Here is a 17,287-nt window from a genome sequence, read left to right as displayed (position 1 = left end):
GCTTCCCCCTCTCTCTGCCTGCCTCTCTGCCTACTTGTGATCTCTCTCTCTGTCAAATAAATAAATAAAATCTTTTTTAAAAAGGAAGAAAAAAAAAAAAGAACCTGACCTATTTAAGGAACCAAAGGAAATCGAGAATAGCTGGAACAAAGTGAACTCTTGGAAAAGTGGTGGAAGAGAAGCCGGGAGAGGCAGGCCAGGGCCAGACTAGAGAGGGACTCAGGCCACATTAAAGATCCCACTCCAGGGCGCCTGGCCTGCTCCGTCATTAGAAGGCGTGGCTCTTGATCTCAGAGTCATGAGTTCCAGCCCCACATTGGGCACACAGATGACTTTAAAAAAAAGGAGGAGGAGGAGGAAGATTCTATACTTTAGGTAAAGGTTAATGGGAAACCATGAGTTTCTGCATCTGTGCAATGAGAATGATAACACTCCTAGAGTCACCAGGGAACAAAATGAGAATACAAGTGAAAGGTCTTTAGTGCTGTAGGAAAACTGATATGATACCGTTAGTGGTAATAACGTGCTGTGCCACCTTCTTGAGTAATAGAAGTAATAGTTCAAGTCCCCTTCTAAGTGGGAATGGGAAATAGTCCAAAAAACCCTGACTTACTCAAGGGAACTGATGGAGGGGCGCCTGGGTGGCTCAGTAGGTTAAGCGTCTCCCTTCAGCTCAGGTCATGATCCTGGAGTCCTGGGATCGAACCCTGCATCGGGCTCCCTGCTCAGCCGGGAGCCTGCTTCTCCCTCTCCCTCTGCCTGCTCTTCCCCATGCTTGTGCTTTCTCTCTCTCTGTCAAATAAATAAATAAAAATCTTTTTAAAAAATTAAAAAGGGAACTGATGGAAAGGTCAGAAGTTTATTTTGGTTGAAATTTCCAGCATGAGGTTCCAGAAGCCCAGGGATGAGCTCAGTTGTTTGGAGCAGGATCACACCATTTATGGCCATGTGTATTCCCCAACTCCATGCCAACTCCCCAGCACCACTCCCAGAAAGGATTGGCGTGCCACTTCCTCATGCCCACCAGAGGAGAACCACTCGGGCACCCTTTCGTCTTGATTTCTTCCCGTCAGGACTTGGGCCCAGCATCTGCTTAGGTCAGCTTTTGTAGAAACTGCCCTCGTTCAAAAACATTACACTCCTCTGAGCTGTTCATGGCAAAATAGTGATCCCACTAAGCACACAGATAACATTTTAGGAAAATTTCAACACCTTTCCAAATCTGGGACGTTTTATTCCTACCATGCTTCTGTGAACTAGGTACAACAGAACCTCAGGACAGATGCAAAACCTGGGGTTCGCCTTTCCAGCTTGACCAGCACTGACAGACCACCATGGAGGACTTACTGGTTCCTGTGGTGCCATTTCCTCTCTGCCTTAAAGTGATCAGCTATTATGCAGGTACGGAAGGGCAACGTCTTAACGACCCCAGTGCGGAAGGACAGAGTTTCGGCAGGTGATTGAGGACCCATTACCACAACCCTCTTCCCTAGCTCTGGTTGAACTCTTCCCCAGAGTAACTGACGACCATAAATGCTCTACAGTCCTACACACCAGAGGTTGCAAACTTGTATTTTCTCTTGACCGATATAATGCCCTTTAAATCTTTTTAAAAATGTAAATGCCGGTTTTAAAAAATCACAATATTTGGGGCGCCAGGGTGGCTCAGTTGATTGGGTGTCTGCCTTCAAGTCAGGTCACGATCTTGGGGTTCTGGGATGAGCCCTACGTGAGGCTCCCTGCCTAGCGGGGAGTCTGCTTCTCCTTCTCCCTTTGCTCTCCCCCGGCCCCAGCTCTCTCTCTCTCTCTCTCAAATAAGTAAAATCTTTATAAATAAATAAATAAATACATAAATATCACAACATTTTACATAAAAATCCAGCTTTCCATCTTATCTTGAATAATCAGAAGATTTGGGGGCACCTGGGTGGCTCAGTGGGTTAAAGCCTCTGCCTTCGGCTCAGGTCGTGATCCCAGGGTCCTGGGATTGAGTCCCACATCAGGTTCTCTGCTCAGCGGGGAGCCTGCTTCCCTCTCTCTCTCTCTGCCTGCCTCTCTGTCTACTGTGATCTCTGGTCTGTCAAATAAATTAAAAAAAAGAAGAAGATTTGGCAAATTGTCGGGGCCTGACTACTGAGTTATGACCAGCCTGTTAGACCACAGTCTCCAGTCGGCCTCCACGCCTCAGGAAGGTGGAGGGAAGGGCGCAGAAATTCTGAGCTTGTGCACCCACTCCCATTTGGACCAAGTATTATGAGCTTCATTATCCCTCCTTTGTGATCCTTTCATATGTAAAGAGCCTACTCTGAATATAACTTAAGGAATGTGAAGGTGACAAAACAAGCTTTGGTCCCTCCAGGCCATCTCTGATGGCTCTTAGGTGATTATTTGCAGCTGCTTCTGGAGGGTAAGGATGAAAAGCTTCCTTCCATCAAAGACTTAGGTTAGATCACTCTCTTGGCTCCCCTTTTCCATTCTGGCTCATCTGTCCCTCTGTTCATTTATTCATTCATTCATTCATTCATTCCTTCATTTAAGACTCAGAACTTTTTTTTTTTTTTTTTTGTAATACTAACAAAGGTGGTAAGGTAGTGTTCTCAAATCATTTTTAGATGGAGAATTTTTTTTTTTTAATGCATTACTGGGAGTCCCCATGGCTGCTGGAGGAGACAGGTGCCTCATGCTTAGGGGACTGGTAGCCCTCCGAGAAGGCGAGGTATCCTGACTACTTTGCCCGGGGCGAGCAGTGGAAGAAGCTGCAGAGGGAGAGCTAGCAGCGGGAGGTTAAGAGGCCGCCTGGTGGTCCCAACCCTGCGGCTGTGTCCCCATCTCCTGCCCCTGCCTGGAAGGAAGGGGATTCATCCCACTTGTGGTGGCACATGGTGACTAGGCCCCAGGGGCAGCCTATGTCCACAGAGAGGAAGACACCTCACCCGTCAGACACGCTGGCAAGGGAAATAAGTTCCACAACATATACACACTTGCTTTAATAAAAATAACTTGGCATGGGATAGATTGATTAATTAGCTAATTAATTAATTATGCATGACTGGAATTGCACTTTGGGGTACATACCCAAAAGAATGAGATACTGCACACCCACGGTCATTCCTGGCAGCGTTATTCCCAATAGCCCAGTGTCTACTGAGGATAGACGGGTAAACATAAAATGCGGGGGCGCCTGGGTGGCTCAGTGGGTTGAGCCTCTGCCTTCAGCTCAGGTCATGATCTCAGGGTCCTGGGATTAAGCCCCACATTGGGCTCCCTCCTCGGCAAGGAAGACTGCTTCTCCCTTCTCTCTCTGCCTGCCTCTCTGCCTGCTTGTGATCTCTCTGTCAAATAAATAAAATCTTTAAAAAAACAACATAAAATGCGGTATATATGTAACAACGGAATATTATTCAGCTTTTAAAATGAAGGAAATTCTGGGGCGCCTGGGTGGTTCAGTGGGTTAAAGCCTCTGCCTTCAGCTCAGGTTATGATCTCAGGGTTCTGGGATCAAGCCCTGCATTGGACTCTCTGCTCAGCGGGACGCCTGCTTCCCTCTCTCTCTGCCTGCCTCTCTGCCTACTTGTGATCTCTGTCTGTCAAATAAATAAATAAAACCTTTTTTAAAAAATGAAGGAAATTCTGACACAGGCAACAGCATACACGAACTGGAGGACATTATGCTAAGTGAAACCGGCCAATCACACAAAAGAAACATATACTGTATAATTCCATTCACATCAGGAATCTAGCGACAGAAAGCGGCCGGTGCTTGCCAGGGGCTGGGGCGGGGGGAAAATGGGGAGTGGTTGTTCAGCAGATACAGAATTTCAGTTTTGCAAGATTAAAAAGTTCTGAAGAGCTGTTGCACGACAACGTGAATATTTTTTAACACTACTGAGCTACATTCTTGAAAATGGGTAAGATAATTTTTTTTAACCACGATTAAACTTAAAAAAATGCATCCCTGGAAGGGGCGTCTGGGAGGCTCAGTGGGATAAGCTTCTGACTCTCGATTTCAGCTCAGGTCATGATCTCAGGGTGGTGAGCTCGAGTCCCACATGGGGCCCTGTGCTGGGGATGGAGCCTGCTTGGGATTCTCTCTCTCCTTTTCCCTCGGCCCCTCCCCCTGCAAATAAATAAAATCTGGGGTGAAAAATGCATCACTGGGGGGATGGGCCAAGTGGGTGAAGGGGAGTGAGAGAAACAGGCTTCCTGTTATAGAATAAGTCACCGCCGGGACTGAAAAGTACAGCACAGGGAACACAGTCAGTGGTATAGTAATAGCGTGGTGTTGGGGACAGATGATGGTGGCATTCGTGATCGGCACAGTCCCTAAAGTACAGACTTGTGGAATCACTATACTTGTTACCAGAAGTACACTGCACCGGAAACTACTGCAACATTGTGTGTCAGTTGCAATTTTTTTAAAAAAAATTACATACGACGATAAAAAATAAAGATCAATCTATTAAAATTAATTAATTAATTAATACTTAAAGTGCATCACTGGGTGTCAGGAGACATAGGTTCCACTAGAGGCTTCAACAGTGACTTCTATATGACCTCAAGCAAAAGTCACTCTCTGGAACTCAGACCCTTTTTTGCAAACCGGGAGGGTAGAAGAGATGGTAATAAAAACACCAGCCTGTGCGGGGAAGGCTGATGTGGACAGCGGACAGCACCGTGTGAGTAATCGATCGTTCTGGGTATAAATGGTCACCATCTCAAACTGTTCTCTGTAGGAACTCAATAAATCTTAGATTTTTTTTTAAAAGAAATAAAGCGGGGCACCTGGGTGGCTCAGTGGGTTAAAGCCTCTGCCTTCAGCTCAGGTCATGATCTCAGGGTCCTGGAATCGAGCCCCGCATCCGGCTCTCCGCTCAGCGGGGAGCCTGCTTCCTCCTCTCTCTGCCTGTTTCTCTGCCTACTTGTGATCTCTGTCTGTCAAATAAATGAATAAAATCTTTAAAAACAAAACAAAACTAGAAAAACATTTGCAATATAATGTGTTAAGGGTCAGTCTAACATACGCTGAAGGCAGATTATATATGATTTACCTTCCCTATAATGGGATGAACGTTGGGTATAAACAGGGTTGTGTTGTTTGGATAAATCAAAAGGTCTTACATTAGGCGTGTCTGGCTGGCTCACTGGCTGGCTCATTGGGTAGAGCTAGAGATACTCGACTTTCTGGAGTGTGAGGTCAAGCCTCATGCTGGGCATAGAGCTTACTCAAAAACAAAACGAAACAAAAAACAGTTCTTAAATGGGTTAGCAGCATGTACATTTAAAGCTTCAGACGACCTTTTCCAAGTGTTTAATTTTAAAAAAGAAAAAAAAAGTGTGTGTATACTTTTGTCCACAGCCTTTTCCTTAGACCCAGTTTTCTGATAGCCATTTTGATTCAACAATTTAATTTGTGAATTATTCATTTGCTAATTACCTGGGACAAAGAGAGTTCCTGCTGGCGGGTAGGCAGTCCCCAGCACGGGCTGGGGTTGGTGGAGATCAATATACTCTATTTACATAATTATGCCGCCACAAATACTATTCACAGCCAAGCTCTCCAGTCTACTATGATTAAGCTTTGTTTCTTTTTCAGGCCCCCCCCTACCTTTTTTTTTTTAAACTTCCTTGGAGTTAATTTTTTTTAAGATTTTATTTATTTATTTATTTATTTATTTATTTATTTATTTATTTATTATTTGACAGAGATCACAAGCAGGCAGAGAGGCAGACAGGGAGAGAGGGAAGCAGGCTCCCCGCTGAGCAGAGAGCCCGATGCAGGGCTTGATCCCAGGACCCTGACATCCTGACCTGAGCCGAAGGCAGAGGCTTAACCCACTGAGCCACCCAGGCGCCCCGGGAGTTAATTATTAATAAAAACAAATTCATTTTTATTTGCTCAGTGTTCCATGTCCTTGTAATGAATTCATCCTCCACCGTCACTAAAGGTATAAATTTTTCTTCTATTCGTTTCATCTTATTTCTTGGAGACATCCTTTCCCGGCCCTTCTGTCTTCCTGTCCCAGTCTTAACTGATTACTCGCTAGGCCTGCTGCCAATCCATCTGTCACCCTGGGATGTCCCTCCATCATCAGCTTGGGGATTCTCTTCATGTCTCACCTCTGTTGAATTGTCTGTTTCCAGGATCAAATGTCTTCCTGTTTCTTGGGTTTTTTTTTTTCTCTCTCATTTTGGTGTACCACATCCTCCAAGAGGTTTCCTGAGAAAGCGTCCATGGGTAGGAAGTAAAGTTTTTAAGATTTCACATGTCTGACGTGTGCTTACTTTCCTGAATTCAGAATGTGACTGATTTGTAAAACTACAGGTCGCAAATAATATGCAAGTTTTCCTCCACTGGCTTCCAGCATGGCTGAGGAGAAGCATGGTGCCATTCTGATCGCTGTTATTCAAACATGACGTGGTTTTTATCTCTGGGAGGTTTGGATAACCTTCCTCTGTTTACTCACTGATCTGAATTGTCATGATTTCTTTTCCTCCATTATATTGGGCACTCAGTGGGCCTCTCATTCTGGAGATCTAGGTCATTCAGTTCTGCAATCATTTCTTGAATTATTCCTTCCATGCTTTCCCTCCATTGTTCTCTGTAACTCTTATAAGTTGCGTATCAGTCCTCCTGGGCTACCTCTAGCTTTTAAAAAATTCTTTCATGCCCATTTTCTTTTTACTCTCTTTCTTTTAAGTAAGCTATGTGCCCAGCGTGGAGCCCAACATGTGGCTTGAACTCATGACCCTGAGATCAAGACCTGAGCTGAGATCAAGAGTGGGATGCTTAACCGACTGAGCCACCCAGGCACTGCTCATGCCTATTTTCTTATTTTTTTTTTTTAGGTTATTTCCTAAATTTTATCTTCCAACATTTTGATTGAAGTTACTGGTTTTCTTATTTTTAGATCTGTTTTATTCCCTTATGTTCTTTTTAAATAACCTTCTGTTCTTGTTTCATGGATGCAACATCTCCTTATCTGAGAATATTTATCTTTTCTTTTTTTTAAGATTTTATTTATTTGGGGCGCTTGGGTAGCTCAGTGGGTTGAGCCTCTGCCTTCAGCTCAGGTTATGATCTCAGGGTCCTGGGATCGAGCCCTGCATCGGGAGGGATGAAGGAGAAGACTCCCTGCTGAGACTTGATCCCAGGACCCAGAGATGATGACCTGAGCCGAAGGCAGACACTTAACCTACTGAGACACCCAGGTGCCCTTTTTTTTTAAAGTTTAGATTTTGTTTTGTTCTGTTCTCTTGTGCCATTACTGTATTCTCCAATTTCCCCTTATCTTATTTCTTTGTTTGGTTTTTGTCTTTCATGTCAGAGAGTTTCTACAATTACCTAATGGTCCTCGCCAGTCCATTCATGATTGAGACTGAGGTACTAAAATTGTCTGAAGGGTGCCTGGGTGGCTCAGTGGTTTGGGCCTCTGCCTTCGGCTCAGGTCATGATCTCAGGGTCCTGGGATCGAGTCCCGCATCGGGCTCTCTGCTCAGTGGGGAGCCTGCTTCCTCCTCTCTCTCTGCCTGCCTCTCTGCCTACTTGTGATCTTTGTCTGTCAAATAAATAAATAAAATCTTTAAAAAAAAATAAAAATAAAATTGAAAGTTTGGTGTTCATGAAACAGGGCTTCTCGGTTGGTGAGCATTCCCATAGTGAGCTGATTTTCACAGGGGACTCTAAGCTCCTAGCATCTGTATCGGGTTGAATGGTGGCCCCCAAAAGACACATCTACATCCTAATCCCTACAACCTGAGAATATGACCTTGTTTGAAAAAACAATTTTTCAAATGTAAGTTAAGGATTTTGAGATAAGACCATCCTGGATTATCAGGGTGGGCCCTAAGTCCCATAAGAAATATCTATGAGAAACCCCGAGAGGAGAAAGGCACGTGATGATGGATGCATTTACACGCTAAGGAACATCTGGAGCCAGCTCTGGGCTGGAAGAGACAAGGATAGGAACAGGCCCTCAAGCCTCCGGAGGGAACACGGTTCTGCTTGCTACCTTGCTTTCAAACTTCTGGCCTCCAGAACTGGGAAAGGATAAGTTTCTTTCGTTTTAAGCCACCAAGTTCTTGGTAATTTTCTACAGAAGCCCTAGGAAACAAATACAGTATCCGTGGGTGTTTTCTCCCGGGCTTGTCAGTTTTCCCAAACAAAAATCCTCCAATCTACTTGTTGTGGGGTATCAGCTCGGTTGGGAGAATCTTAGGGCCACGGGGACGAGGGGGCCAGGAGGTCTCACAGTTTGATATTATGTTATCTTTACCTAATTCCTTACTTTTCAGTACGATACAATGCTTTGTCATGCAGAGTTCAGAGTTTTTCTAGATTAACCTTTCAAGAAGGTGTATTAATCTTTTTATTATTATTATATTTTTTTTACTTTATGTATTTCCTTTTGCTTTGACATCTTGGGACCTTGCTGATTCTGGAAAGACTGCCCCTCCCAGGCTAGCCAATTCTTAGATATTGTACCCTTTTCTCCCTTCAGTGCCCCCTTTTATCCACAGACCCACCAATCCAAAGCCCTTCTGTTGACTACCTACTTCACTACTTTCCACAACGGTCACTGTTCCTCTGCCCTCATCACTCCAAGGCCAGGTAGCAGACAATCAGAGACAGTCCCTACGCCCCAGGGTCCACTGAAATTGTTTAAACTAGCCAACCCTAAACCCGTTTACCCCACCTCACCGGTTCCTGTGTTAACCACAATACAGGCTCTGGCTGAGATGAGTGTCGGTACAACAGAATACAATGGAAAGGAACGAGCTATTGATAACACACAGCAGCACTGATGAAACTAGCCACAGGAGAGTCCGGGCTGCATTGTGTTTATATAGAGTTCTAAAAACGAAACAAAATAAAACAAAACACTACAAAATAAAATGTCAGAAAGACTGTGGTTGCAGGACGAAAGGTTGACTGCCAAGGGCAGAAGGAGTGGCGCTGGCAAACTGGTTCTCAAAAAGGAAAAAAGCAAACCCTGATTCATGGCACTTTACTGGTTTCTTCAGTGGAAACACTTCCACCATTGCCAATTTTGAGCTACTTATGTGATGTCACTAAACCCGTGGTTTTGAGAAGAGATGTACATAATTTGGCTCTCCCGAGCAGATACTCAGGTATTAGCCAGCTTTGACACACCATACAGTAAGGAACAAAGATGATGAAAATGTTCTGTATTTTGGACACCTGGGTGGCTCAGTCGGTTGGGCATCTGCCTTCGGCTCAGGTCATGATCTCGAGGTCCTGGGATTGAGCCCCGTGTCAGGCTCCCCGCTAAATGGGGAGACTTCTTCTCTGTCTTCTCCCCACTCGTGCTCTTCTTGCTATCTCTGTCTGTCTCTCTCTCTCTCTCAAATAAATAAATAAGATCTTTTTTTTAAACCTTAAAAAAATATATTGGTGGGAGCATGGGTTTATACACTTGTTGAAACATATCAGAGTGTACCCTTAGAATGGGTATAGTTTATTGCATGTAAATTACGCTTCAAGAAATTGATTATAACTTTTCAAATAAAATATAACAACCATTATTAAAATATAAGTAACAAAAAGAGACCGGTTAGGATGCAGCCACTCAAACAACTTAGAAGATCTTAGCAACGTGGCAAAATGCTTTGCTGTATCATGTTTTGTGAAAAAGGCAGAACAGGAAATGTTATTTTTATCATGTGTTTGCCTATGCAAATTCTGTAGGCAGATGGATACTGTCCGGCTTTTTTTTTTTTTTTTTTTATTAGTTGATTTTTGTGTGCGTGTATTTAAAAGCAGTAGAGAGAAAAATGGTTGAGAACCCAGAATCCCCACCGGACTGCCTGGGTGAGGGTTCAAATTCCGGATGTCATTTCCCTGGGTGACCTCTTGGAGCCTTAGTTTCTTTCTTTCTTTCTTTCTTTTTTTTTTTTTTAAGATTTTATTTATCTATTTGACAGACAGAGATCACAAGTAGGCAGAGAGTCAGAGAGGGGGAAGTAGGTTCACTGCTGTACAGAGAGCCCGATGTGGGGCTCGATCCCAGGACCCTGAGACCATGACCTGAGCCAAAGGCAGAGGCTTTAATCCACTAAGTCACCCAGGTGCCCCATTTTCTTTCTTTTTTAAAAGATTTTATTTATTTATTTGAAAGAGATAGAGAGAGAGAGAGAGAGAGAGAGAGAGCGCACGTGCGTATGTGCACACGAGTGGGGGAGGGGGAGGGGCAGAAGGAGAGAGAATCCTAAGCAGGCTCCATGCTGATCGGGGAGCCTGATGCAGGGCTCAATCTTAGGACCCTGAGACTACGACCTGAACGGAAACCAAGAATCCAACACTTAACTGAGCCCTGCCAGAGCGCTTGGAGCCTTAGTTTCTTGTCTGTAGAAAGGGTGTGCTAATGGTACTTATCTCCTAGGGTTGTCATGAGGATTAAATGAGTGAATATAGGTGAAGAACTTAGAACAAGGAAAATAGCAAAGGGCTTTATAAATATTAGCTGTTATTTTCATGAGGCAATGATCCTGTCTGGACAACAAAAATGCTATGTGCTGTGCATTTTAGGGAGTACAGGAATTTATACGACATGGACTCTGACCTCAGGGAGCTATAGCAGTGTTTCCGAACAGTGGGGGGTAGGGGGGGTCAATTTTTGCCATCAGAGGACATCAGGCAAGGTCTGGAGAGACCTGTGATTGCCATGACTCAAGAAGGGAGTGCTCCTGGCATCTCATGGGTGGAAGCCAGGGATGCTACTAAAAAATCCTGCAATGGACAGAACAGCCCGGCCCTACCCAGGAAAGAAGTGTTTGCCCCAATATAACAACAGGGCCAAGTGTGAGAAACCTTGGGTTATGCTGTAACAGGGGGAAAAGATAGATGTGTGCAAACAAAACATGCATACAAATGTGGGATGATAGAAAAAATATATATATTGGTCTCTGCCCCTGGTTCTTGGCCCAGAGCTCCTAAGACCCTTGTGAATTCCTAATAGGAGCACTCGGAGCATTTTTGTTCTAATGAGGTAGTCTGAGCTCATGGTTGGAAGCCATGGTCAGAAAGACCAAGCCATCATAAGAAGCTTCGAGTTTTCAGCCCTGCCATCCGCCCCCCTCCAGAGGGGAGAGGGGCTGGAAATGGAGCTAGTAATTGATCATGTCTACATGAGGATCCCTCTATAAAAGTTCTAAGAGTAGGGGGCTTGGGGAGCTTTCAGGTGGGCAAACAATCCATGAACCACGGGGACAGAAGCTCCTGCACTCGGGACCCTCCCTGTGTACTACTTCACTGGGCTGTCCACCTGTATCCTTTGCCATATCCTTTGATACTGGCTTATGTATGCCTTTCCCTGAGTTCTGTGAGCTGCTCTGGCAAAGTGACTGAACTGTAGGAGGGGGTTCGGGGGACCTCTGATTTGTAGCCAGAAGTCATGGGAGACCTTGGAGATCCACCACTTGCAGTTGGCTTCTGAAGTGGAGCGGGGACAGTCTCGTGGGACTGAACCCTTACCCTGTGCGATCTGTCGCTGTCTGCAAGTAGACAGGGTCAGAATCAAGTCAAATTGTAGGAGCCGGCTGGTGTCAGAGTATTGCTGGGGGTGGGGGTAAAGGGTAAGCTGGGGGTACGACCCACAGCTGGAGTCAGACTCTGCATGTGGGGGTGCCTGGGTGGCTCAATGGGTTGAGCCTCTGCCTTTGGCTCAGGTCATGATCTCAGGGTCCTGGGATCGAGCCCCACATTGCGCTCTCTGCTTGGTGGGGAGCCTGCTTCCTCCTCTCTCTCTGCCTGCCTCTCTGCCTACTTGTGATCTCTGTTTGTCAAATAAATAAATAAAAATTAAAAAAAAAAAAAAAGAAGTCTGTGTGTGGCAGTCGTGTGAGAATAAAGAAGACACACAGGAAAAGAGCTGGGTTTTTCCCCCAACAACAAAGCAGATCATCCAGATTGAGGATGTGCTCAAATAAAGAAAAGAAGAACAGAAAGATGAGATGAGTCTAGGCCCAGAATACGGGATTCCCCGTAACACCTGGCCAGGAAGAGAAGCCTCGGTGAGCTCTGGGGTTGGTGGGCATGCTTCGGTGATCTTCAATTTTTCACTTATTCTCTTGGCATTTTAACGGCTTAAGTCAGAGTTAGAAGGCCTCATTGAATTTTGCATTACACTCCCTGTGTCAAAACCCGTTCAAAGCCAGTTCAAATACATTTATTTTATTTTTTAAAAGATTTTATTTATTTATTTGACAGACAGAGATCACAAGTAGGCAGCGAGGCAGGCAGAGAGAGAGGGGGAAGCAGACTCCCTGCCGAGCAGAGAGCCCGATTTGGGGCTCGATCCCAGGATCCTGGGATCATGACCTGGGCTGAAGGCAGAGGCTTAACCCACTGAGCCACCCAGGCGCCCCTTCAAATACATTTACTTCATACTATTTTTTAATGCAACCCGATAAAGAGTTGAACCAATTTAAAAACCTTAGAAGTCCATTTTTAGGTGGTGACAAAAAATGTTACATAGTAATGTTTTGGTTCTCAACTGAGATGGAAAAATATGGCAGTGTTTTCATGGTTGGTATAATCTGGGATTATAGGTGATTTTTGCTTCTTACCTCTCGATGCGTTTCAAAATATCCCCATTGAGGACCATGTATTACTTTGGTAATCAAAAAGAACAAAGCAAGGGAACAAAGGAGGACTGAAGAAATGGAAGGAGAAAGTGGCTGAGGGTGTCTGGTGTGACCACAAACAGGGGAGGGGGCAGGGAGAAGGCTGATTAAATAATTTGCTCCACTTGCCACACTTCTCTCAGGGGCCCTCCTGACTCAAGGTTCATGAAGCTTTTATCTCCACATTCATGCCTTTCTCCCTCTCTTTCTTCCTTCCTTGTCCCCAGTTCTGAGTCCGTTTCTGCCTGGGGGAGGGTGAGAGGCACACCTGGGTGGCTCAGTTGGTTGAGCATCTGACTCTTGATTTCAGCTCAGGTCATGATCTCAGGGTCCTGGGTTTGAGCCCCGAGTTGGGCTCCCTGCTCAGTGCAGAGTCTGCTTGAGATACTCTCTCTCCCTCTGCCCACCCCGCCCCAGTGTGCTCTTTCTAAAAAATAAATAAATACATCTTTTAAAAAAGTATCACCTATTTTCAGAAACTGTTTATAGCAGCTTGATTGGGTCAGATGCTGCAGGGGCCTTGCCCGCCGGCTTACACATACTTCTTCGACTTTCTCCCTACCCCTGGGGCGTCTGGGTGGCTCAGTCAGTTAAGCCAGGACTCTTGATTTCAGCTCTGGTCATGTGGGACGAACGTGATAACCCCTACACTACCGAAACGGGCCTCAGCTCTGGTCATGATCTCAGGATTGTCACATGGAGCCGCACTGGGTTCCATACTGGTCTCTGTGCTGGGCGTGGAGGCTGCTTAGGATTCTCTCTCTCTCTCCCTCTGCCCTAACCCCCTTCCCCACCCTGCTCACGTGCATGCATGCTCTCTCTTAATCAAAACAAAACAAAACCACTTTCTCCCTATCCCTTTTCCTTGATTTTAAAAAACGAACTTTATTTTATTTTATTTATTTTAAAGATTTTATTTACTTGAGAGAGAGAGCGTGTGCGCGCGCACGCATGAGAGGGGAAAGGGTTAGAGGGAAAAGCAGACTCCCCACTGAGCAGGGAGCCCCATGCAGGACTCAATCCCAGGACTCCAGGATCATGACCTGAGCTGAAAGCAGTTGCTCAACCAACTAAGCCACCCAGATGCCCTAAAAACAAATTTTAAAGATTTTTTTCTCATTAAAAAATGTAACATCTGTTCACTGAAGAAAAACTGGAATACACTGAGAAGAATCTGAAAAGAATATAAAAGTCATCTCTAGTACTACCATCCAGAGACGTCTGTTATTAACATTGGGTCTATATATTCGCAGTCTTTCCTACTCAGGCAATACACAGATAGAACATAGCCTTCTCTTCTTCGAACAAAACAGGACATCTATACTCAACGTGCAAAACTTTTTTACTGACGTATATCATACCTATAGTCAAGTGCCTAAAATGCATGAATCTTTAGGGTACAGCTTGATGAATTTTTAATATAAATACCGGTGGTATTATAACTTGCTGTCTATCCTTGGCAATCTACTGGGAACATTTTTTTTTTTTTAAGATTTTATTTATTTATTTGACAGAGAGAGATCACAAGTAGGCAGAGAGGCAGGCAGAGAAAGAGGAAGCTGGCTCCCTGCGGAGCAGAGAGCCTGATGTGGGGCTCGATCCCAGGACCCTGGGACCCTGACCCGAGCCAAAGGCAGAGGCTTTAACCCACTGAGCCACCCAGGCGCCCTATTGGGAACATTTTCTACATGATTAGATGATCTTCTGGTTTGTTAATGGCTAACTACTACCATTGTAACAGTCGCCACACCAACAGATCATGACTTGTGGAACCTATCTATTATTGGTGATGATATAGCTTGTTTATTTGTTATTCTTGCATTTGTTTCCTGTTGCTGCTCTAACAAATTACTGTAAGCAGGGCCTTAAAGCAACACAAATTATCCTCTTATGGTTCGAGAAGAAGCATATGTTTCTTCTAGATGCTGTAGGAGAGAAGCTGCTCCTTGCCTCTTGGAGCTTCTTGGGGCTGCCCACATTCTTTGGCTCCTGGCCCATCACTCTGGCCTCTACTGTCTTTGCTTCACTTTCCCTGACTCATTCTCCTGCCTCCCTCTTATAAAGACTGTTGTGATGACATTGGGTCCACCCAGATAATCCAGGAAGATCTCCCCCCTCTCAAAATTTTTAAACTTAATCACCTCTGCAGGGTCCCTTTTGGCACATAAAGTAACACATTCTCAGGTTCCAGGGATTAGTATGTGGACATCCTTGGGGGAACGTTATTCACAGTTACAGCTATAAATAGTCCATTAACCCATTTCTTTTTCTACCTCTGGTCTTCCTTCAATTCTCCCTCTTATTTTATTGCCTGCTAGTTTGGAAACCCACTTCTATTCCCCAAATCTTTTGCTTTTGTCTTTATAAAACGTCCTCCAAGACATAACTTACTCTTAGTATCTCAATGATTGTTTAGGATCTCAATGATCTGTTGACCTCTACTTCTTTCTTCTTCTTGTTGTTGATTTCCAACTTCTTACTCTGGAAGCACCAACCTTTCCCCAAAGTCCCAATCAAGAGTATCTAGTCTGGGGCACCTGGGTGGCTCAGTGGGTTAAGCCTCTGCCTTTGGCTCAGGTCATGATCCCAGGATTCTGGGATCGAGTCCCGCATCGGGCTCTCCGCTCAGCGGGGAGCCTGCTTCCCCTTTCTCTCTGCTCTGCCTCTCTGTCTGCTTGTGATCTCTGTCAAATAAATAAATAAAAATCTTTAAAAAAAAAAAAAAAGAGTATCTAGTCTCCCAAATGGTGTTGGGAAAACTGGACAGCCACATGCAGAAGAATGATACTGGACCATTTCCTTACACCACACACAAAAATAGACTTAAAATGGATGAAAGACCTCAATGTGAGACAGGAATCCATCAAAATCCTTGAGGAGAACATAGGCAGCAACCTCCTCGACCTCAGCCGCAGCAACTTCTTCCTAGAAACATCGCCAAAGGCAAGGGAAGCAAGGGCAAAAATGAACTATTGGGACTTCATCAAGATCAAAAGCTTTTGCACAGCAAAGGAAACAGTCAACAAAACCAAAAGACAACCAACAGAATGGGAGAAGATATTTGAAAATGGCATATCAGATAAGGGGCTAGTATCCAAAATCTATAAAGAACTTATCAAACTCAACACCAAAAGAATACTCCAATCAAGAAATGGGCAGAAGACATGAACAAACATTTCTGCAAAGAAGACATCCAAATGGCCAACAGACACATGAAAAAGTACTCAACATCACTTGGCATCAGGGAAATACAATCAAAACCACAGTGAGATACCACCTCACACCAGTCAGAATGGCTAAAATTAACAAGTCAGGAAATGACAGGTGTTGGTGAGGATGCAGAGAAAGGGGAACCCCCCCTACACTGTTGGTGGGAATGCAAGCTGGTGCAGCCACTCCAGAAAACAGTACAGCGGTTCCTCAAAAAGTTGAAAATAGAGCTACCCTACAACCCAGCAACCACACTACTGGGTATTTACCCTAAAGATACAAATGTAGTGATCCAAAGGGGCATGTGGACCCCAACGTTTATAGCAGCAATGTCCACAATCAGCCAAACTATGGAAAGAGCCTAGATGTCCATCAACAGATGAATGGATAAAGAAGATGTAGTGTATGTACATATGTGTGTATATGTATGTATGTATGTATATATACATATATATGTACTATATATAGTATATATATGCTATATATAGTATATATATACACAAAGGACTATATACATATATATATACATACATATATATATGTATATATATACACACACACATATATATACATATATATGTATGTATATGTATATACATACATATACATATGTATATACATACATATATATGTATGTAGTCCTTTGTGTATATATACTATATATAGTATATATATAATGTGTATATATATGTATATATTCCTTTGTGTGCACACACACACACAAAGGAATACTACGCAGCCATCAAAAGAAATGAAATCTTGCCATTTGCAACGATGTGGATGGAACTAGAGGGTATGATGCTGAGCGAAGTAAGTCAATAAGAGAAAGACAATTATCATATGATCTTCCTGATATGAGGAATTTGACTAACAAGACAGAAGACCACAGGGGAAGGGAAGGAAAAATGAAAAAAGACAAAACCAGACAGAGAGAGATTCTTTTTTTTTTTTTAAGATTTTTTATTTTATTTATTTGACAGAGAGAGATCACAAGCAGACAGAGAGAAAGAGAGAGAGGGAAGCAGGCCCCCTGCTGAGCAGAGAACCCGATGCGGGACTCGATCCCAGGACCCTGAGATCATGACCCGAGCCGAAGGCAGCGGCTCAACCCACTGAGCCACCCAGGCGCCCCCAGAGAGAGATTCTTAATCTCAGGAAACACACTGAAGGTTGCTGAAGGAGGGCGGGGAGGGATAGGGTGGCTGGGTGGACATTGGGGAGGGTATTGCTATGGTGAGTGCTGTGAATTGTGTAAGACTAAGGAATTACAGACCTGTACCCCTGAAACAAATAATACATTATATGTTAGTAAGAGTGTCTAGTCCCTTGGATGTCTCATGACCTTAAAAAATTACTGTTTTTAAAACTGGATTGGTGGGGCATCTGGGTGGCTCAGTGACTCTGCCTTCGGCTCAGGTCATGATCCCAGGGTCCT

Source organism: Meles meles, chromosome 18, assembly GCF_922984935.1.
Source record: "Meles meles chromosome 18, mMelMel3.1 paternal haplotype, whole genome shotgun sequence".
NCBI lineage: Eukaryota > Metazoa > Chordata > Mammalia > Carnivora > Mustelidae > Meles > Meles meles.
Note: the sequence above shows the minus strand (reverse complement) of the source record.